At 44.7% G+C, this 22239-nt stretch overlaps 2 long non-coding RNA genes across 10 annotated transcripts in view; one reads left to right on the forward strand and one right to left on the reverse strand.

Moving 5' to 3' along the window:
* The window catches only part of LOC148403231 (uncharacterized), a 270701-nt gene that overhangs the window by 191187 nt on the left and 57275 nt on the right, over window positions 1-22239 (forward strand). The gene's annotated exons all lie outside the window — the stretch shown is intronic.
* On the reverse strand, window positions 780-2873 carry LOC148403233 (uncharacterized). Its single transcript, XR_015862502.1, has 3 exons — window positions 2814-2873; window positions 924-1020; window positions 780-819 (listed from the first exon to the last, which is right to left on the reverse strand). It is a non-coding gene; the product is annotated as an uncharacterized LOC148403233 (long non-coding RNA).

A 22239-nucleotide genomic window follows, 5' to 3' on the forward strand; every position in this document is an offset into this window, starting at 1 on the left:
ACTTAGATTTAGAAGAATGTCACGAAACACCAAATAGCACACCCCAACACACACATACGCCACGAAGGCAATGGGAATGCTATTAAATAATTCAAATGGCTGTCCTAGGACGCCAATCAGAAATACTACAGCCATAAAAGCCGTGTCTATACTTGGCGTGGAGCGGAGGCCCTGCAGCAAATGAAGGCATTATTCTTGTTATCCTCGGGAGGATGCGGCAGCCAGCGTATTTCTTCTTCTCGGGCTTGTCATCCACTTATTTCTTTATTTATTTTGCAGGAGGGGAAGAGATGTTTGGGTTTTGAAGGAGGACGTCTCTGCGGGGCCAAGAGACTGTCAGCCCGACTTTATCCCCATTTGAATAGCGCCTCTGCGCTCGCTCCGAGGTGAAACAAAATAAAACAACAAATTGACACGTAGCTGCGAATAGCAAACAGCAAAACGGAGTTAACACCCGCACTTTCAATATGTTGATTAACACCCGCACTTTCAAGATGTTTATTTATGTTGAGTGAATAGTTCAAACGAAATATTTCACAAACTGAGACAAATTTTGAAATCCAATCGCTGCGGGTTCTGAAGGCCGGGCCGGGCCGGGCGGCTTGGACCTGTCAAGGCAAAGAGGCTGAAATCAGTACAGCAAGAATCGAACTGTGACAAAAATGAAGATAATGAATTAGGACAGTTTTCATGAAGCAAATGTGAGGCGTTACGCACGTTATGAACTCAAATGAGCAGCATCGCCACGGGCACGGCGGCTTTAGAATTCACCTCTGGTCCGAACGGTTGCGGTTCCCTCCCGACGCGCTTCCTTAATGGCTGCAAAACGTCCGCGTTCTTTATTATTTCTCAACACGCGTGGAGCCAATTAGCCGGCCATTATGGCAAGGCAGGTGGTGCGCTAATACAAGATAATAACACACCTTGGGCATTGAGCGCCGGCGTGCCGCTGGAGGGGAGGATTTGTGCTCTCAGCAAAATAACCCGGCTCGCCTCGCCTCGCCAACCTAATTGGGATTGCTTAGAGATGAAAAAAAAAAAAAATGAAGACCACTTCACAGCTTGGATGTTTTGGGACTCGCCGATGAGAAGGACAGTGGCTTTACCGCCAAAGACGAGGTTTAGGCGAGGCTCGGTGGACATCATCGCATCGAGCGGAAATCGAAGCCTCCTATGATTGGACGTGAGCCGCAGCGCTTACTTGGCATGACCATTTGAATTGAAGTGACATGGATGGATGGATGGATGGATGGATGGATGGATGGATGGATGGATGGATGGATGGATGGATGGATGGATGGATGGATGGAGATGGATGGATGGATGGATGGATGGATGGATGGATGGATGGATGGATGGATGGATGGATGGATGGATGGATGGATGGATGCGTTTCAAAATGGAGGCAAGGTAGCTATCAAAACGGGAGTCCCGTCCGGCGTGCTTTATCGCAAGGTGACATGTTTGACAAGTGAGGGATGGAGTGTCCCCGCAACTCCGCTTTAGCTAAAGCTACCGGCAGCCGAGGGTGTCAAAACTCGTTAGCGTGCCCGAACGGCCCGAGTCACACGTTACGGTGTCACCGCCGCGTTGTTTGCGGCCGCCCCACCCGCCGCGTCTTTGACTGACACGGCGCTTATGAGCAATGATGGCTGCCCGGGCGCCGCCACAGCAACTGACGCTGTGGGTGCTGTGAAGACGCCCGTGCCCGCTGACGACATCATTATACGACGACGGACTCTGTTGCGTGATGAAGCCCGGGGCGTCACGCTTGGACAGTTGCTTTCTTTAGGTTTCGCCAGGAATTGGAAACACGTTTGTTATCGCGTTAACTTTTTCGCTCTTTCCATGGGTGAAATTTTTCGTGCCAATCTTGGGGAATGATACATCCTGCCGTTTTTGTACGTAGAGCTTCCCTAGGCCCAGTCAAACATCTGTGCACAAAGAAGCAGCGCCATGCCACGGTTTCCCGCGTTTGGCCCGCCATATGGCCTCGCCAACTGTTGCTACGGCGAGCATCCGCAGTCAGAGGTAATAAAATAGGCTGCTTGCGTGGAAAAAAGATGGCAAAACAAAGCTGCCGATAGCTGCCGGCGTGTGATTAGTTCATGGGTTTTATTTGTCAATCAGCTGCTCGCAAAAACAAAGTGTTAATAATGACAGAAATCTAATTAAGCAAACAGCTTAAGGATTGAAGGTTTTAAAGAGGATTTGGACTATAACACAAGTTAATACACGACACCAATGGCGCTAGCAATTTTCCCGCACAGCACGTCATTTTTATCAAGCAATACTTGTTTTTTTTTTTAGCACATTTAAGCTAAAACACTTTTTAAAGCATTCACTCACTCTCACAGTTCACCAAATCCGACGAAAAGCGTCCTAGCGTGAAGCCTTTTATTCATCACGCATCTTAAAACTGACAAACATCTGCTAGCTTAATGCTAACGTACAATGTGACATGCTAAATGAACCGACACATAGAACAAAAGAGAATTAAATAGTATACTTTTGTTTCAATGTTTAACCAAACCATGTAGGCAAATTTAGTTTTATTTTTTTATATATTTTATATAAGCTTAAATTGCTTCATGCTAACATAATGCTAAACGCTATCGACTGGCTAACAAAATTAGCATGCACGAAACAGTGGTTATAAATCCTAAAACAACTTGTTGTTTAACACATGACATTAAAGGCACACAATCCTAAATTTGAACTTGACTATATCGTGTAGAGGGGAAAAAACCGACAAAAATCATCTTTTCAAAATGCGGATGTAGACACGAACGAAGAACCTCACCTGGCCTTACCTTCGTGTATATTTAAGAAGCGGCTGTGCAATTGCAGGCTACTGTCTCCGGCAAATCACCAGCCCGAGGCTACGTCCCATCCCTAGCGAGATCCCAGATGATAGAAGAGGATAATGTTGGAGCTTGCTGAGCAAAAACAAAAAACAGCTAATCATCAAAATGACTTCCCATTTAGTCGGAAATCTCCAGGCTGAGTAATGACTTTACTTCTTCGCTGATCACGGCTGCACTCTTCTCGATGGCTGCGAACGTGCCACGGAATCCATCGCGGCAATTAGTGAACGCCACGGCCGTTCAACGTGTCAATCACGGAGGTGCGCTTGAACTCGCGCTGTCACCAAGGCAACGGTATTTCAATTGAAACGATGCGCTCGGATCACTAATGAGTCATGTTAACTAGAAAATGCAATTGCGTTGAAAGGCCGAGGCTCAACTGGTCTGGAAATTTTAACAAATAGCTTCAATGTCTATTTTGAATTGGTCAAGAAATGTGGAATTGGTGACAAAATGCAAAACGTTTGGAGAATATGAACAGCCGGAAGACAAAATGATTTGAATCGTTTGAACGCAATATGTTAAACTGGTGTCCAATCATTGCAGTGGATTTTTTTTTTGTGTCAGGAAAAATGTGGACGGAAAACACACTGAGGCAACTCCGCAAAAACGCGAGTCTAGAAATGTGAAGAAACCTAAAAAAAACTCAACAAATAAAGCAATACATCTTCACAGTTACTTTCCACTTAGAAATTTAAAGTCAACTCGGCACAGGCAGTAAATCTGAAGCAGTGAAAAGTCTTTATATTGGGATTTATTGGGCAAGAAGTAGAATATAAAAGAGGCGGGCGGGAAGCACATAACAAGGCAGAAAGTAATGCCACTTGGCCCACTTCCAAATTCTGATGGAAGTCCGTTGCCGCGGTTTTGTCTCAGCGATGAGTTTGACAAAAGTTGAACTCGTTAAGACCCGATACAATTAAACCTCCGGGTCCGCTCGCCGGGATATTTCTTCGGATGCGCCGCCGGGCCGTTTGAGGCTGTCGGTGTGGTTCAGGTGGCTCGATGCAATTTCTTGAAATGAAAATAACCACGGCTTGAAATTAAACAGTCGTCAGATGGGAGCAATGCGATGGCTCCGAAGTTAGCGAGAAATTTCCAGTGTGAGTTCTGCTCGGTCCGTTTGGGCATCCCGAGGGGGCATCGGAGTTGTAGGCGGCCTTGCTGTTTTTATTTTTGACACGCTCGTTCATTGTCCGCCCGTGCTCAGACCTTGGCCAAATGTTTGATGGAGCTTTTTCCGAGCGGCCGATAGCCTTGGAGTGAGAAGAAGGAAAAAAAAAAATGACTGAGTTTCCGGGAAAATACTGAGCTATATAATTCCAGATGACAAACATGTCACGGTGCAAGAGAGGCAGCTCGGGAGTAAATTTAGAGACACCGCGAATCGGGAGGGTGGTCGCTGCCGTGGTGACGGCTTTTGTAAGCATCGGCCATGAAAACGCGGCGGCGCTCCCCCGTAAGGTGATTACCTGGCTAAATGAGATACGGCGGGGATTCTCGTAAGCGCTTAATCCGAGGATCTTCGAACGACATGCCAACAAAGATTCTCCTCATCCTTTCCTTCCCCCCCCCGCATGAGTATTTTGGAACACCATCTCTGCAGACGATTGCGGTAATTCTCTAATAAGTTGCGATTTGGTCCGATTGTGCTATTTTTTGCATGAGGGATGGTCCGATGAAAGGTTCCGGAGGTGCCATGTTGAGGGTGGGTAGACCCGATTGTAGTCGCCAGGAAATTCCGCCCTTGAGGATTCATTTTGATGGTATCCAAGGTTGCAGTCCGTCTTCCGCCCCAAGTAGATCCGGTTTAGTCTCGTGAAACCATGGCAATGCGAGGTCCAGCCCCTTCATCAGCCAGTCCAGCGCCATTTTTTGGTACCATTCTAGTGATGGTTAAATGAAGCTTCAAATCTGCTTCATGGACTAGTTGCTATGTTTTTTGAATCCTCTAGATGGCACTGTTGTTTTAGATAAAGGGGTTTAAGAAGCCAATGTACTTTCAGACCAATGTTGAATTGGGTGCGCCATCTAGAGGAGTAAAAAAAAAAATACAACTGGTTCATGAAGCTTTATTTTACCATCACTTTTAATCGTGTCTGGCTTTGGCATTTCTGGGACTCGGGTGAAGAGATTGCTTGAAGTCGGTTAATTGCAAGTGATATTTATCCGCACTCGCCATCGTTAGGCCGCTTCAATGTCCCCTTTCTTCCTTCCATGGGCGGTCACGCACCTCGGCGTCTGAAGGAAATGTTTTGAGGCAAGCAGGTGGCGTCTTCGCCGTGTCGAAACGAAAGCCCCGACCGGCCCTTTCTAGTTCCCTTCCCCTCGTCTTTCATCATTCTCTTTTTTTGATTTCCCTTTGCAGCTTTCAGAGCTTAATGCCCATGTTTGAGTTCTCTCTGGCTGACAGGTTGTCATAGATAATAAGTTTTAATTCCCCTTCTGGGACCGGAACTCACTCTCCTTGTAATTTCCTCCTAATTTTATTCCCCTTTGAATATAGATTGGCGAGATGTCAGTTCGAAGCAGGGGAAAACTGGATGCAAATGTTGTCTTTGAGATTCACATTGGACTCTTTTGTTCAATTAAAGAAGATCAAGTGTGTTATTTATCAGATTTTAATGGCCGTGCTGTCGCAGGTGATTTATCACTTGTTCTGATCCGATCACTCCAGCTATGAAATAGTAGCATTTTATGTTTGTGCCGGGTCGGTGCGTCTAAACGGCGCGTTTGGAAATGCAGCCCGCGTTGCCGGAATCGTAATCAGTCCTACCTGATTCTCGCGGTCACCGCTGGCACCTTTTTCTCGTGGGCTCCACGGTGATTCCCGATTGATCCTGAGTGATGGATGCTCTTAATGACGGCTGTTGGTTGAAGTCACCCGCAGGCTATCGTCACGCCTGGCCAATGTTCGCTCGGCTCGGCGCAGGCCCGGGGAGGGCCAAGGAGCCGGAATTGGATTTGAAGCTCTGAGGCAGGTAATAAAAAGCAACACTCCCACACACCGAGGAGTGGTGATTTCCCCAAGCACCCCTGGCAGACATGTTGAATTTCTCCACGCCCGTGCTTCGCCGTCCGACCTATTCATAACGCGCCAGGCCTCGGAATGTTAGCTTAAGCTCGTAGTCGTCATCGGATCGCCAGCCAAGTACGGTCTGCCCGGTTTTTGCTTCGGCGCGGGTGTCGGCCTGACCTTGCCAAACGGTTTCAATTGACCCTTCAGCAGTTCCAGGCCAGGAGAGCCTTAGGCTGGAACTAAGCCTCATGGCCATCCCTGACATTGTTTTACATCTCAGTCTGTGGCAGATGAAGAGTGAGCGAGTGGAGATCTTTTTTTTTTTTTTGGACATTTGCATTTAACACAACATTACTGCTCTCCATTACGGGTGACAGCGGCGTAGGTACAGAAGAACCAGGCGAGCCGGTCCCCACAGGACATTTAGTGGCGAAACATCATTAGTTTATTTTAATGCGGCGCCATGGCACGCTGAGTGACACTAATGGTGGGCCACGTAGAAAAACGCTGTCAATCTTAGCAGGAACACATTAGCGCTCAAAAGTATTTCAGGTCTCCAGGTATGCCTTTCTCTCTCCCGTGCCCGAGGAAGGCGAGCAACTGGAGCAATTCGGAACGCTCTTTCAATATTCATATGTCGGGAAAACGTCTCAGTCGCTGCTGTCAAGTCGAAAAGCTGGAGATGCTGAATGAGTTTTCTTCAGATGGCTGCGAGGAGGCTTTGGATTGAAAACGTGACGATAGCTCGCTTCGACACGACGCCACGAGTATGTTTTTTTGGGGGGGAGCGGAGAAGAATGTTGAGTACTTTCTGATTTGGGATGAAGAGAGAATGCAAGTCATGCCAAGGCACTCTTGAGATTTCTTTACTTCTTCATTGTTAGCCGACTGACAACCAAAAATATTTTGTAGACGTCTGTCGTAGCAGCACATTTAAAAAACTTTCAAAACGTGGAAATGAAATCGGAAGTCTGCCATTTTGCTTTGAAGAAGCCATTTTGGGCACATTCCACATCTCGTGCTTTGGCGACTCCCATTTGGGAATAGCGCCGATCAGAAGCTAAATGCTACATATGCTACATGGGCTACATATGCTGCACGGTTGAGCTTTTGTTTAACACGCCATCGAACACGGCAATTTGTGACGAATAATTCTATGAATGATTGCTTTCAACGACTCGCCGAATTTCTGTCGAGGTATTCCGACGACCATCTCCCCTTCCCGTTCTCCGAATGAACGCAAACGTTTAACTTTCCTTCTCGAGCGCCGCCCTTTGATGCTAACGCTAGTAGTTCTGCATTGGACGAGTTGACTCTGCACATAATTTGATAAAAGTGACAAGCCGTACAAACCCAAGGCGGGGAGCGAATTAATAATTCACAGCCACAGAATTCTAAGCGCCGCAGACAGACGGGAAGAAAACATAGGAATAAGAAATATGATCCCTCGGTGTCAGCTGAATTCCCTTTTCTTTGCAGGCTTGGTGAAATATGGGGCGCGTGACTCGGAGGTTGGGGTGGGGTGTATGTTTATACATTCCGCATTTGCCGAGATGGATAAAGCCGGAGTAGCGGAATTCATCTAAACAAATGGGCTCGGAAATAACACTCGCCGTGGTTGAAAACGGCCACGGAGGTCGGGGTCGAGAGAAAATTACACTGCAAATTGTATCGGAGCAAACAAAAACTCCCGCTTGTATTTGCATCGCTTCGCTCGTCACGCTGATGTGATTCTCGCCACCGGGGTTAATAACCCGAGCTCCTCCTAAGCGATTCACAAAACCTTCGCTATCTCCTTGTGGAAAAGAACCCGACCCAGTTTAAAAAGCCCTCCGTGTTGTTTACCTGTTATCTGCGCTTGTTTGGGATTTGTTTGGCCTCGGGAATTCTTTCGGGAGATGCCCTTTTCGCACGTGGCCCCCGCAGGTTGCCTCTCGGGCATCAGCGTCAAACCCCGAGGCGGTGGTTGTCCTTTACCTTGGCAAATGTGCGTTCTCGTTGCCGACGCGCCAAAACGTTGCTAGAACACGTTGTATTCTTTGAAAGCCCCGGGACGAGCTGTCGGGGAGGCGCACGACAACACGCACGTCAACACGCTTGAGTGTTTGCCCGCCAAGCCCCCGGCCCCTCCCCTCCCCATGATGAATCTCGTCGCTTTGGCGAGATGAGCTTCAACCTGGCACCGCAATGCGCCAGAAGCCTCCGAGACGTCCGCCGTCATTATTTATGAGCGTCGTTGGTTTTGGTTTTGTTCTCTCAATGAATCTGGCCCGAGCCCAAAATGTGGGCGGCTTGTCGTTCCAGCACGGAACATTCTTTGTTTTTTCACTTCGCCAACTAAAAAATGCAGAGTATCCTCGGAGCATTTAGCCTTGTGTTAAAGGTGGCCGCTCGCTTAGCCTCCTCTTAATTGATTTCATGTACAAAGACGTTGGGGCGGCTGTTGGCTCCGCCCCCCCAGGCTTGAATAAAAAAGGAGGCGGTAAGCTGAAAATCCCACCTGACATCTTTTTTTTTTTTTTTTTTTTTACCATCAGAAGCTTAGCTAGCCGTTGACGCATCTGCTAGCAACGTTTTCGTCTGATTGTGGCAAAACAAACAGCACAACTGTAGCTCCTCCTCTTTTTGTTACGAGTTTGGTGATTGGCTACTCATGAGTCATAATCCCGCCGACCGAAAATCAGCACAATCGCAAATATTCGACGGATACAATATTTACCAAACTTTTTCCGGAAAGAAAAAACCACTATCGACGTGAAATTGTGCTGACATTTGACCTTTGCTGACTTGAATTGCAAAGGAAATGTTCCCTTTAGGCCCGACTGTTATTCTCCCTTCATGAAAAGAATCACACTTCATTTTATTTCTGTCGGAATCCTAATTATACATCTTGGCACCATCGTTAGGTCAATAATTTCCCTTTCGTGTCAGCGTGGCTCGATAAGAAAAACACCAATTAGTCTGACTTTAGTTCTTCAAGGCCCGAGCAGACACGGAGCGCTCTCGGAAGAGGCGCCCCGGGTTAAACTCCTTTCCCGAGACCCTCGCCGCACACGGCTAATTCCTGCCCTGTACCCTCTAAAGTGGGAAACGAGCGGGCCTGAGAGAGCCGCTGGCCTAAATAACCGTAATGAGCTGCGACTTTCACGTGGTCGCCAGCCTAACGTGGCGAGACGTGAAGACTTGAGAACGCTATGGAAATTTAACTCAGGCAAGTGTGTGTGTGTGTGTGTGTGTGTGTGTGTAATGGGCATATTGATGGGTCTTTTGCTAATCTCATTTGAGAGGTCTGACGGCAAGAGAACGCGTTGGGATTGCGCGGCTCCAGGGAACTTCCAAGGGCAGTAATGAGGCTCTTTGCACTCTCATAATTGCTGCACCTTTATTTGCTAGCGATAGCGACTAACTGCAGCGCCGTGCCCAAGCCGATACGTAGCCGATCGACTCCAACGTGTTGTAAAAAGTATGTTTGGCCACTAATTACTTGTTACGTTTGGAAATAGACAGACATGGACCAACGTTTGTGCTCAAGGGCCACATTGGGGTTTGAAATTGGACAGATGGGTCGTGCCATTTGAAGTTTTAAAAACAGCATACTTTTTGGACGCTAAAATAAAGTGCTCTTGTTTTTGGATTAATATCAAATGCATATAAAACTTGCCCTTCCTCTCTCTAGCTAGCTAGCTAACTTTGTTAGCTTCCATAGTGAACATCTCCGCGTTATCCAATTGAATCGGTGTCACACGTGACTTTCTTTCGATGTAACACGACTCAAAATAGTTGTCGCTAGCTATCTAGCTAGCTTTGTTAGCTTCCATAGTGAACATCTCCGCGTTATCCAATTGAATCGGTGTCACACGTGACTTTCTTTCGATGTAACACGACTCAAAATAGTTGTCGCTAGCTATCTAGCTAGCTACTTTTGTTAGCTTCCACAGTGAGCATCTCCGCATTATCCAATTTTGAATCCGTGTCACACATGACCTTCTTTTAATGTGACAAGACTGAGGAAATAATTGTAGCTATCTTTGTTAGCTTCCACATGAGCATTTCTGCATTATCCAATTTTGAGTCGGTGTCACACATGATTTTTTTTCCGATCTAACACGACTCAGAAAATAATTGTTCTGCTCTCAAGGTGAACATTGGTCTGTAATGGGAAGGGGAAAAAAATACAGCTCTTTATCTTTCAACTAATTAACTCACTCTGGGGGTGATGACTGAACTTTCTTTGTATCACTTAGCAAATCAAGACTCCTACAACATTTGCTGTAATAGATGTTTTTCTTCTTAAAAGTTTTCAACTCAAATACAACCAAATATATTGATTGCAGTTCATGTCAGGAATGGATTTGGTGGAGGAAAAATAATTCTTTATTGTCTCATTTTTATTGATAAGTTGGGCCCGATCCGGCCCCCGAGCTTTAAGTTTGACCACCGTTGCGTTAAAGCCTCCCGATGCCTCTCGCCCGTTTAGGATCGACATCGGGGACAACGATATACATTCAAAGCCTTTCTTATCTTCTTTGAGCAGTTGCTTTGGGTATTTCGGTGTGGTCGGCGTGTCGGCAATTATAAATCACCGGTACATAAGATGGCAATCGGCGAGTATTGTTGCAAAAAGGTGGCCAACTGAAAACACACACACACACACTTGGTAATGTCCCGCAAATCCGCTGCAATATCGACCCCCCTACTGTCAGCGAGGTGCAATAACGGGGGATCCGTCACAAACGGTGGCGTTTGGGCCGAGCCGGACCAGATAAGGCCAAAACAAATGCTCGCTACCTTGTTTGTTCCATTACGCCAATCGGCGGATTTCTTTGGAGAGGACTTGATCATTTCATCTGCGAGAGGAATACAAATGCGCGTGGCTCGGCTTTTCCCGGCGGTAATTCCCATTTAATTGTAAATATGTGCTACAACCTTTTCCTTTGGAATAAATTAGCATGTTTGCGATTGTTGCGCGGCGCTTCCAAGGACCTGGCAGTGATCAAAGCAAGGAGTTTGTTTGAAGAACGCAGCGTTCAGCATATTTCAAATTAACAAGTCTCGAGTTTTCCTCTCCGCGCTGCGCTGGTTGTCTCGGCGCCCTCGCTCTCCTCATCAAATATGGCACGCCGTCTCTTTTGTTTGTGTGAACGCTGACGAGCATTCACGCACGATTCGGCACCCGCAGAAAGAAAACGTTGATTCCTCTTCTTTGACCCACTTTGTTGACATTCTGTTCTTGCCACATTTCTTTTCCTTTGCAATTTACCCTAATTTCAATGTTTTTCATATTTAAGTACAAAAAGTTCCTCAAACACATCTATCTTTCATCTTCAGGTTAAAAAAATAATTTTGAACAGAAGAACGATTAGCCTATGTTGCTGCCGAGAAGACATGTTGGCCGTCTAGAACGGATTCTTTTAATTGACATTGTTTCCTTTGCAAAACCATTCTTTGGTTTCTGTACTTTCAGTTTTCAGACTTTTTGGAGCAGGTTCATCAGGTAACCCGAGGCTCCTCTGTACACATGGACAAACAAAGGCAACAAATGTCCTCCGTGATATGACGTTCCGCTTGAAGCCCCCGTGGCGATGAGTCGCGTTAGTACTCACAAAAGACGAAGACTCTGAGATACGGGGGCAAGCATCAAGAGGCAAATGGAGAGGTTGGGCGGGGCGGTGCGGGGTCTTTGAAGGGAGACAGTGATGGATTGTGAGAGAGGGGAACCAGACCTGGCGCCCCCGCGCTCACCACTTTCACTGACTGAGTACAACACCCAGGATGTCACGGGGTCTTAAATCACTCACTCTGGCTCCATTTACATTTCGGGGAAATCCCCCCCCACCCCACCCCGACACACACACGAGCCAGAAAGGTTGTTTTACTTAACTGTCCCAGGATACTACAAATATCAATTACCATAATGCAGTTCCTCCAGGAGGATGTGAGGCCGCTGAGTAATGGAGCACATGGAATTGCTTTTGCATGTTCATCTTGGCATCACCTGAAGTTCGCTGGGACCACCGAGTCAATTCGTAACCTTCAAGGTACCTTCTCTGATACAGACGGATTCTGATGTGGCCATCTTTGATCGGACCAAAGCGCAGCGGCTAATACGGCAATGATGGCCTCTGCCTATTAAAAAAAACGCCGAGGAGGATCGGTCAAGGACGGACCCTCGGCTAATTACAGACCAGGCGTGTAATAGGCGGGCTTACGCAGACACCTTTGACACCGTTAACGAGTTTTGCACGTATTGCCGCTTCAGCTCAAGCTGGCGTCTGTTCCGTGCAAACCAAATCATCGTGGAATCATTTCAATGGGGGAACATTTTTACATATTTGATATTCAGGTGAAGTGAGTTACCATCTTTGTTGCAGCATAAATAAAGCGTAATCATAAATTCCGGTTATATTGCAACCGTTAGAACCGTAACGTTCAAATGGCAACTTTTAATTTGTTTCCCGAGGGCCGCCATTGAGGTAAAACGCGCTCCTCTTTGTTAACAACTTCATTTAGCCAAAAAAAAAAGCATTGCACCTAATATTTTGCAGAGCTAAATTATTCAACATAAAGATAACTTAGACTTTATCTCATCAGTGGGAAGAAAAAAAAAACAAAAAACAGGGTGTTATAACATGAGAGAGCCCTCTGGAGTGGGAATGTTTGCTCATTTCTTGATTTCTTTTTCAAGCTAGCTCCGTCTATAAAGCCCATCGTGTGCCTCGTTTCGACTTTGGTGCGTCCTCGGTGTCTCATTGAGACGTGCGCGCAACGCAGCGGCAAGAATCGACTGGCGCTACTGTTTTCGCTTTGGAAAATGCGCCGGTGAACTCCCGCTAACCTTTCTTAATGTCGAGCGGAGGAATTTTGACAAAAACGGCGGCAATTTTACCCTGACTTCACCTTCGCCTTTCATCCCTTCAATATGAGCATGTTTTGAATAACTTGTTCTTAAATCTTTCATTTGGTAGCAGACGCTGTCGACTCATTGCATTTCAAACTACTTGCCGCTTTGTCTTTTCAACTCTAAATCATATAATTGAAACACAAAAAATGTACAGAGCAAGCTCAAACAAGTTGGCTTTGTTTTAGTGTAGTGAAACTCCTTATTTGAGTAACAAGTGCAAGATGAAATCAGCAATTGTATGAAATAACGCCATATAGCATTTATGCTAGTAGCATGTTGACACTGTGCTTGAGCGAAAAACTATAATTAAAAAAAGTACTGCGCCATCTCAGACAAGTTGGCTTTGTTTTAGTGTCGTGAAACTCCTTATTTGAGTGCAAGATGAAATCAGCAATTGTATGAAATAACGCCATATAGCATTCATGCTAGTAGCATATTGACACTAAAAAAAGTACTGCGCCATCTCAGACAAGTTGGTTTTGTTTACTGAAACTCCTTTGAGAAACAAGTGCAGGATTTTTTTTTAAACTTGAACTTAGCAATTGAATGAAATAACGCCATATAACATTTATGCTAGTAGCATGTTGAGACTTTGTTTGTATATGATTAAAAAAAGTGCGACGATAAACAATGTAGGCATCAGAACAGTGCCAAGATTTTAAACCCATTGCAATTATTTCTCTGACATATTCAGGCTTCTTATGTAAAATGCAGTTTCTCCGAACTATATGTATCTTATGCGTTTAAATATCTCCCGTAATGGAAAATATAATGGGGGCATCTAAAAAGACAATCTGCCATCCCCAGCACTCATTGTTCTTTATGTGACTATAATCTAATGACGTGCCTTAATATCCACGGCAAATTGACAGCAACGCCATCAATAATAGAATCGCTCCCGTTAACTGATGTAAAATTAATCTTAATATGGAGACCCGGAATTCTTCCTGGCGTGACGTTGAGTGTTTGCCTACTTTTTCTCGAAGCTTTATGGTGGGCACGGCGGAAGCGTGCCTTCAACATCATCAAATTGAGATGAACAGACCTGCTTTGCACACTTGTGTTTCTCAAACTCTTGTCTGACATGATTGCCGAAGCTTCGGGTTTAGCAAACGGTCACCTGTCAGCTCTTCAACGTTTCGCCTCGACTAATCCGTGCGGTAGACAATCATCCGTCAGCGAACAGAGGGAAAGCGTGGTGGCGCTGGCTGAATGATGGCCCTGTTTTTGCCTGGGGGGGGGGGGAGCAGAGCGTTCATCTGCAACAAGGCCTGACTAATGAAGAGCGAGCTTAAACCCAAACACCGTCAAGCGCTTCTTCATCCGCAAATGTAAATGCACGGCGGGCGGAGTCATCAAGCATTCCGCTAGATTGTTGTTTGTCAGCGTGCACGGCAGAGAGCATTTGTTCAAAGTGCTCCTGCTTATCCAAACATCCTTTTTTTTTTTTTATCTGATCGCTCGTGTTGTCGCAACAGGACCATGAGCTATGTCGGTGCCATCGCCATCTCTTACGTCAAATTGTTTTGAACTTGTCCGCCAAAAATGACCGACAATAAAATACAGTAGTGTAGTCGGTGCAAGTGTTCAGTAAAAGGGAGGCTATTTTAAAAGCATTTCTGTTTTTAAATTGATGTAAACATACAAAAACTCGTAACAATAAGTGTTTGAAAATAAACAGACATCGGTCACAAAGTTCTCAAATAATTGTATTATATTATATCATAATAATCACACTAACTTGGTATTTATGTGTGGACTTAAGATCATCTTGCGCTTGTAACGTTGACTTGAAGTTGAAAGATTTAAGCCCGACACAAAGCTGTCATGTAACGATGACAGAATGGATCGGAGAAACGTTTAAGGCTTGGCGGTCAGTGTCCTTATCTCCGCATTGACATTTCCTCGAAGGCGCTTTCCATCACCGCTCGACGACAACACTCGGTCGGGTTCGAAGTCTGACGGCCGGCCTGACAGCTGTTTCATGGGTTGGCCCGGAACGAAGCGGGACGTCACCCTTAACCTGCGTAACAGCACTTTGCTGAGAGCCATGCGGAATATCCACCGTGATCCGAGTATCGTTCAATCAAAAATTCCCAAAATGAAAATATGACAAAGGGAAAGTCAGACCCAAATGTTTTGAGTTTTTTTTGTTGGTAAAATATGAACTCAACAGAATCCACGTGTTTTAAGCCATCTCAGAGGGCGGCCATTTTTTTTTTCATAAATCAGCTGATTCAATGCTTACCAAAATTTTACTCTGCAGAATAACGACACAAAGCAAAGAATTTCACTTTAGTAATTATTTGCACCATCTTAATGATGAATAATTATATGTTTTAGTGCTCTAGTATAACTCTCAAAACAACATGTGTCGACACAAAAAATCATGGCACTCAAGGCATAAGTTCTTTATCCTCTGCAAAGAGCGACTAATATTAGTGCTACATTGATCAGCTGAAAGGAGCTGAGATATCTTGATGAACAAACATCTGTTTTTATGTTTCATCAAACATAAAACCTGCACTTCATCATCTTTGATTGCCAATATAGAAAATGAATCATGTCCAACATTTACAGACCAAAAGCACTATTTACCGTCACGATTCTGAGCGCCAAATCCAGCGTTCCGGACGCATCCAAAGCGGGGACCTCGCCTGAATGATATTAATTAAAGCTCCCTAACTAATTGTGTGTTACATTTTGCTGTCAACCAATTATATTTTACACTCTTGGGGAGATGTGCCCCCCCCCCTCCCCTCCCCCGCTCGCCGTGAAACTCCAGCTGTCATTGAATTTCAATAAGCACGTATTTAATTAACATAGCAGGCTGCCGAAGCATATCAATGTTTATTTCTCTCCCAGACAAGAAGGCAGGTTCGGTTCACTCCGTCGAGCTGACGCGGGGAAAAGTTTGATCCAGGAGTCGGGTCAGGGTTAGGGTTAGGGTTAGGGTTGCTCCATGCAAAGTGGGCGGCGGCGTCCGGGTCAAAGGGGTTCATAAAAGGTTGATTGAATTCAAATCGGCATCATGTAGAAGAATGCACTTTATAATCACGAAGAATGCATTTCTTTGAAAAGTGCCGGAATTTTTTAAGCCTAGCCGATACAAATGATGAACATTTGAGAACCCCCTCCCTCCTGCCTGCCATCCTTTTCCCTCACGCAGTTCTTTTATCAAGTACTGCCTTCGACAACGCAACAGAAATCATCCGTCATCTCGATCTGCCCCCGCGACCCGAATATCTTTTCCCGCAGTCCTCTGCCATAACTCCTCGAATGCATTCTAGAAGTGAAAGTGGAGATGGAGGAGTATAGCCGCTACGCCAAAGGCAACGTTTCCCCGAGATGTTTTTTTTTTTTGGCTCGCTTTCTCGCTGGGTCAGCGGGAAAAACTGCACCCAGGCAGCATCAATTGATTCATCCGCGAATTTCGGGAAAGGGAGGCATATCTCTGTCGAGCGCCTCCGCTCGCCTGCCTCCCTTTTATTGGGCGGCGCGCACCTGGCTCCTCCGAGCCCTGTCACACATAATGAGGCCCGAGTTGGAGAAGCGGCGGGTCAAGACAGCCCCAAACAACAGCCCACGGAGGCCCGGCGGCCCGCCGCGGAAATAGTCCATATTTTAGCATAATGCGCTAGCGCTTCAATCTTGTTTGAATGGCACGCGGCAAGCGAGCGCTGCACGCGGCGCCCATGTGTCCGCTCACCTCGCCGTCCGGCTCACGGATGCAAATGGAGGCATAGATGCGGACATCTTGGGGTTTTTTTGCCCAATAAGAAGGTATAAAGTCGGTGGTGATGACACGAGAATGATTAATCCGACAGATGAATCGTCCGGTTTGCGGTCATATTGCATTCGGGCAAAATTTGAGTATTTTTCCGGCCAAGATTCTGCAAAAGATTTTCTCTTTCCCATTTCATGTCGAGTGGGATAAACAGCATTTTTTTTTCTTTTTATTATCCCGATTAGGTCCTTGAGAAAATATTCAGAAAACATTTATGTATGTTATTTCATGTCAGGTGGGATAAACAGCATAAATTTTCTTTTTTTTGATTATCCAAATTAGGTCATTGAGAAAATATTTAGAAAATATTTATAAATCTATTATTTCATGTCGGGTGGGATAAACAGCATATATATTTTTTTTTTAATTATCCAAATTAGGTCATTGAGAAAATATTTATATAATCTATTATTTCATGTCGGGTGGGATAAACTGCATAATTTTTTTTTTTTTTTAATTATCCAGATTAGGTCAGTGAGAAAATATTTAGAAAATATTTTTTATAAATTCATATTAGTAAATTTAGATTAGTACTTAAAGTTCTGCTAGTGGTTGTGTTACATGTTTTGATAACATCTTCCAAGTCGGTGACTTTCACAACAGTTTGCCGAGCATCTTGGATTTCTCACACAAGGACACGAGAAGTGCTGCAAGTAAGGTCGATCACATTTAAACATTGAATGTTCAAATTTGTTACGTGTGTACCACGCTCAACAAAAGCTAGAGAAACCGAAAAAACTCTCCCTAAGTGGTTGGCATACTTGCCATTGTCAAGACTTCCTAAGTAGCTCTCAATTTTATGCAGTGGAGATGATAAAATGATTTTTTTTTTTTTTGCCTGCTCCTCCTTCACATGAGAGCGCCTCGGGGCTCGGAAGAAAAGGATGGAGGCTGTTTCTCCCCCTCCATTTTTACACGTCTCCCTGACAGCCATCGAGCCCTGAATGCACTCAGGTTCATTTTGGTGATGGGTGTCATCATGGCGTCACCCCGAAGATGTGCGAGAAGATCATATAAGTGAAGTAATTACCAGGAAGTCATGATTAGAATGTCATTGCGTTGACAAGGGCTAATTAGGGACGTCCTGGCGCCTCATCCCTTCTCCTGCTGACAGGCCATAATGGGAAGGGAGCAAAATGCGGGAATTATGAACTTTGCCAGCGTGATAACACGCCGATAATGCGGCTCTCTTCATAATTGCTGGCACTTTAGTCATCTTAACATTTTTTTACAGAAACCTTTCTCCACTCGCAACTCTGAACTTCCGCTACTTTAACAGGCTAAAAAAAAAATGTTAAAAGCGGCAACCCACTAATGGATGCTGTCATTTAGCATCAATTCCTTATGAGCGCACCCCCCCCCTCCCCCATCAGAGGGAATTAAAGAGAAGTCGATTCCAGATGGCAACACGTATCGCGGAACACGACCGCCACTGTCGTGGCACAAAGGAGTCGCTGAACTATTGTGTAGCAAACAGCGGAACAATTAATTACTGTGTTGGATCATGTGTAAATGAAATACATTTCCCTTCAAATTATCTTGGGAGCGAGGAAACGAGCGAGGTGGCTAAGGAATAATTGCGCGATCCATCCGTTCGCATCGTTTCAGAAGCTGCCTCCTAAACGTAGCACCTTGAGATACAATTAAAACACCCTAGATGACACGGCGAGCAACTTTTACCGCTGAAATGAAGGGAAATGACGTTAATCACGTTTGGAACATATCAAATAGGAAGAATCTGTGTTCCGATTAATCGTAAGTTGTTTAAGGGTTGATAACTGCCTACTTTTGTAAGCCCCGTCCATAGGATTTGCATGATGTGTTAGCATCAAGCTAAGTGACGTTCATGAGACGGACATGTTTTGACAACGTGGTTAGCATGTGTTAGCATCAAGATAAGTGACGTTCATGAGACAGGCATGTTTTGATACTGTGGTTAGCTAGTTTAATAAAAATATGTATTTGCATCAAATGACTGGCTTTGCCAAGACAGTCATTTCTTGGTTAAAATCACGATTAAAAAAGATTAACGGCATTGTGTTAGCATTAAGCTAACTGACGTTCGTAAAACAAAGTCATCATGGTTATAAAAATAGCTAACATTGTGTTAGCATTAAGGTGGCTCACTTTGGTAAGACAAATTTTTACATCATGGTTAGAAAATAGCTTAATAGTCCAATTTATGAACACGAAGCAAAATAAAATAAAAATCTAAGTGATGCCTCGGTATATTTTGATGTATGGCTTAAACTCCAAAATGGCTTGTGCCCGAGTCAACTCAAAACTTCTCGAATGCAACTGAGGCCAAAAAAAAAAAGCCAATCGGTGGTTTCCTCCAGCATGAAGAGGCCCCTTGGAGACTCGTCTCCCATCGGGCCTGTCCGGGTAGCGTTTGAGACGAGACGGGCTTGAATTCGTCCTGAGGGAAAACAGCAGCTGGCGGTTCGCTGGATCGACCATAGCAGCAATCTCCCGCGAGGCCTTCGAGTGCATTTACACGCGCCGTGTGAATTGATTAACTCCCAACGTAGACTACAAGCTGACATACAGATAGATGAGGCATGTTGAACATCATTCAATTTACATTCGGATCAGCATTTCTTGTATGCGCCCGGATTTTATACGCCGATACACAACAATACATTCTGAAAATATAGAAATCTAGATTTAGTCAGTCAATTACAAACGCCGATAAGTGTCTGCGACTAAAGGCCATGTACAAAAAGTACCGCAATTGATTCTATAATTTAGCAATACTAGTGGGAAACCTTAACCCTAGTTTGAAACCCTAGTTTGAAACCCTAATCCTGGTTTAAAATTCTAGTTTAAAGCTCTAACCCTAGTTTGAAACCCTCGTTTGAAGCCCTAACCCTAGTATGAAACCCTAACCCTAGTTTAAAACCCTAACCCCTAGTTTTAAATGCTAGTTTGAAACCTTAGTTTAAACCCTAACCCTAGTTTGAAACCCTAACTCTAGTATGAAACCCTAGTTTAAAGCCCTAACCCTAGTTTGAAACCCTAACCTTAGTTTGAAACACTAGTTTTGAACCCCAACAGTAGTTTTAAAGCCTAATTTGAAACCCTAACCCTACTTTAAAACCCTAGTTCGAAACCCTAATCCCAGTTTTAAAAACATGTGAATTTAAGATGATTCAAAGATTATAAAGACATAGACAGATTTCATTATTTTGTTTATATCATACGGCAGCTTTTAATATTTTGTTGATATTGTATAGCAGCTTTTGAGCATGAAATGTTACGAGGTGTTTGCGCTCAGTGACCTCCATTATCAACTTGTGCTCTTGTGGCATTTGCAAAATAAAATTTTTCCTCACCTTTTACTTTTTTTTTGACAACCAAATCGCATCCAGAGGCACCGGTGCACTTCAGGGCAGTGACAAGCTCCTTTCCTTTTTCTTTTTTTTTTTTTTTTTTTTGTTGTTGTTGTTGTTGCCAAGTCCAGGCGACACACTGCCCGAGGCGTTTGAGCAAGCAAACAAATAATTGACACGGCCGCTTCGCGAGGTGCCAGCGGGGGATTCAGACTTGGCCAAAGGACTTGCGGGGCCCCTCTCTTCAAGGCTTGAGCCTGTCAGAGGGCAACAACTTGGAATTTACAAACACGGCAGAACAAATATTGCCAGGGAGCTTTTTTTTTTTTTTTTTTTTTTTTTTTTTTTTTTTTTTTTGGGAAGAAAGCGGGTCATAATACCAGATGATGCTTGTCTGACACGCCGTTGTCTGTCTGTCATTGATAAAAGTTGCTTATTTAAATGTGCCGTTGCGTTCCTGTACCTCCTATCAGGATAAATGTCTGATCGGGATTTGCCGCTCGGAATGGCAAATCTGATGGAGGCTTATGAATTCCTGCTGTATTTCTTTATTGACGTTTTTTTTCTTGCTTTCCCGTGAGACGCGTCCCCTAATTCCCCCCCTCGTGCTGTCTATGCAAATCATATCACACGTCGCCGGGTTGAGATGCCTTCTCCGGCTCGGCGTGGACATGACGGACTGCTTTTGTGTTGATTCTGAGTCGAACCGCTATCGGATTTATGCAGCGGCATTGCGTGGGCGACGCGTAAACAAAGCCGTCGCGGGCCACATGCGAAGGGATCGTCTTTACCGTATCCGCAGATCACGACATTTCTCGTAATCGATACGCAACCTGCCGAACCAAAAACGGCAATCCCGCAGCGTCATTTCTTTTTTTTGCTTCATTCCGCAAATCTTACCGATGTTTTGCAATCAATTCCAATGAGCTGCAAAGACCAACAGATCAACATACTCACATCGGGCACGTCTTGATCTTCCTCCGCAGAGAGAAAAAAAAAGGATGAAAAGGTAGCCCTTCTAAAAAAGAAATTAAAGTTTGATAATATAAATAAATAAAGCAATTTAAAAAGCCGTTTGCGCAGCTGGCGTCGAGAAAGGTTGGCTTTTAAGTCAAGAGCAATATGCGAACGCTTTGATAGCATCGACTTCCGCTGCGTTTGCTGTGATTGAATTTGTCAGTTACTCAAGGACCGTTTCATGTTATCACCCCACCAAAATTACACACAAGGCAATCGGGACAAAATGTCGCCTTTGACTTGATCTCCTAAAGTCGACTAAGACTCTAAAAGATGACTGAGAAGCGTAGGCCATGTCAAGACAAAAACAGCCAATAAAATATCTATCTATCTATCTATCTATCTATCTATCTATCTATCTATCTATCTATCTATCTATTTATCTAGGTAGCAAGCTCTCTCTCGCTAGGTAGCTCGCGAGCTCTTTCTCTATCTCTCGATCGATCGATCGATCTATCTAGGTATCAAGCTAGCAAGCTCTCTCTCACAAGGTAGCTAGCAAGCTCTTTATCTATCTATCTATCTATCTATCTATCTATCTATCTATCTATCTCTATCTATCTATCTAGGTAGCAAGCTAGCAAGCTCTCTCTCGCTCGGTAGCTAGCGAGCTCTTTCTCTATCTATCGATCGATCAATCGATCGATCTAGGTAGAAAGCTAGCAAGCTCTCTCTCGCTAGGTAGCGAGCTCTATCTCTATCTATCGATCGATCAATCGATCGATCTAGGTAGAAAGCTAGCAAGCTCTCTCTCGCTAGGTAGCGAGCTCTATCTATCTATCTATCTATCTATCTATCTATCAATCTATCTATCTAGGTAGCAAGCTAGCAAGCTCTCTCTCGCGAGGTAGCTAGCGAGCTCTTTCTCTATCTATCGATCGATCTATCGATGTATCTGTCTATCAGGTTGGGAGTTTGAAGCTCAGCTCCAAAGTAGCCAAAAGTTTCAAATGACCTATGTTGCCGTTCATCCTGATGACAAATGTATTCCGAAGCAAATTACACATCAACATCATCAAGAGCTTGAGGTCAGCAGGTGCCGCAAAACGCTCCCCGCCTCACCTGCATTGCATAATATTCTCATCCGCCATGGTGTCAGGACTCCAGCCAAGCGTGAAGAGAACTGTCGTTGCGTGAGAAAGAGCTTTTCTCCAGGTCACGTGTTTGTTGTTTGTTTTTTTCTTGCTACCTGACTGATGCCGGGCTGCCTCCGGCTCTCGTATTCCTGCAAGACAAACAACACCAGCCGAGCGAGAAAGTGCTTCCCGCAAGGGCTGAGTTGTTTTGGGATGAATAATAACATTCAAAGTCAACGA

This window comes from Syngnathus floridae, chromosome 1 (assembly GCF_059516105.1).
Source record: "Syngnathus floridae isolate MCC-2025c chromosome 1, RoL_Sflo_1.0, whole genome shotgun sequence".
In the NCBI taxonomy this organism is placed as follows: Eukaryota; Metazoa; Chordata; class Actinopteri; order Syngnathiformes; family Syngnathidae; genus Syngnathus; species Syngnathus floridae.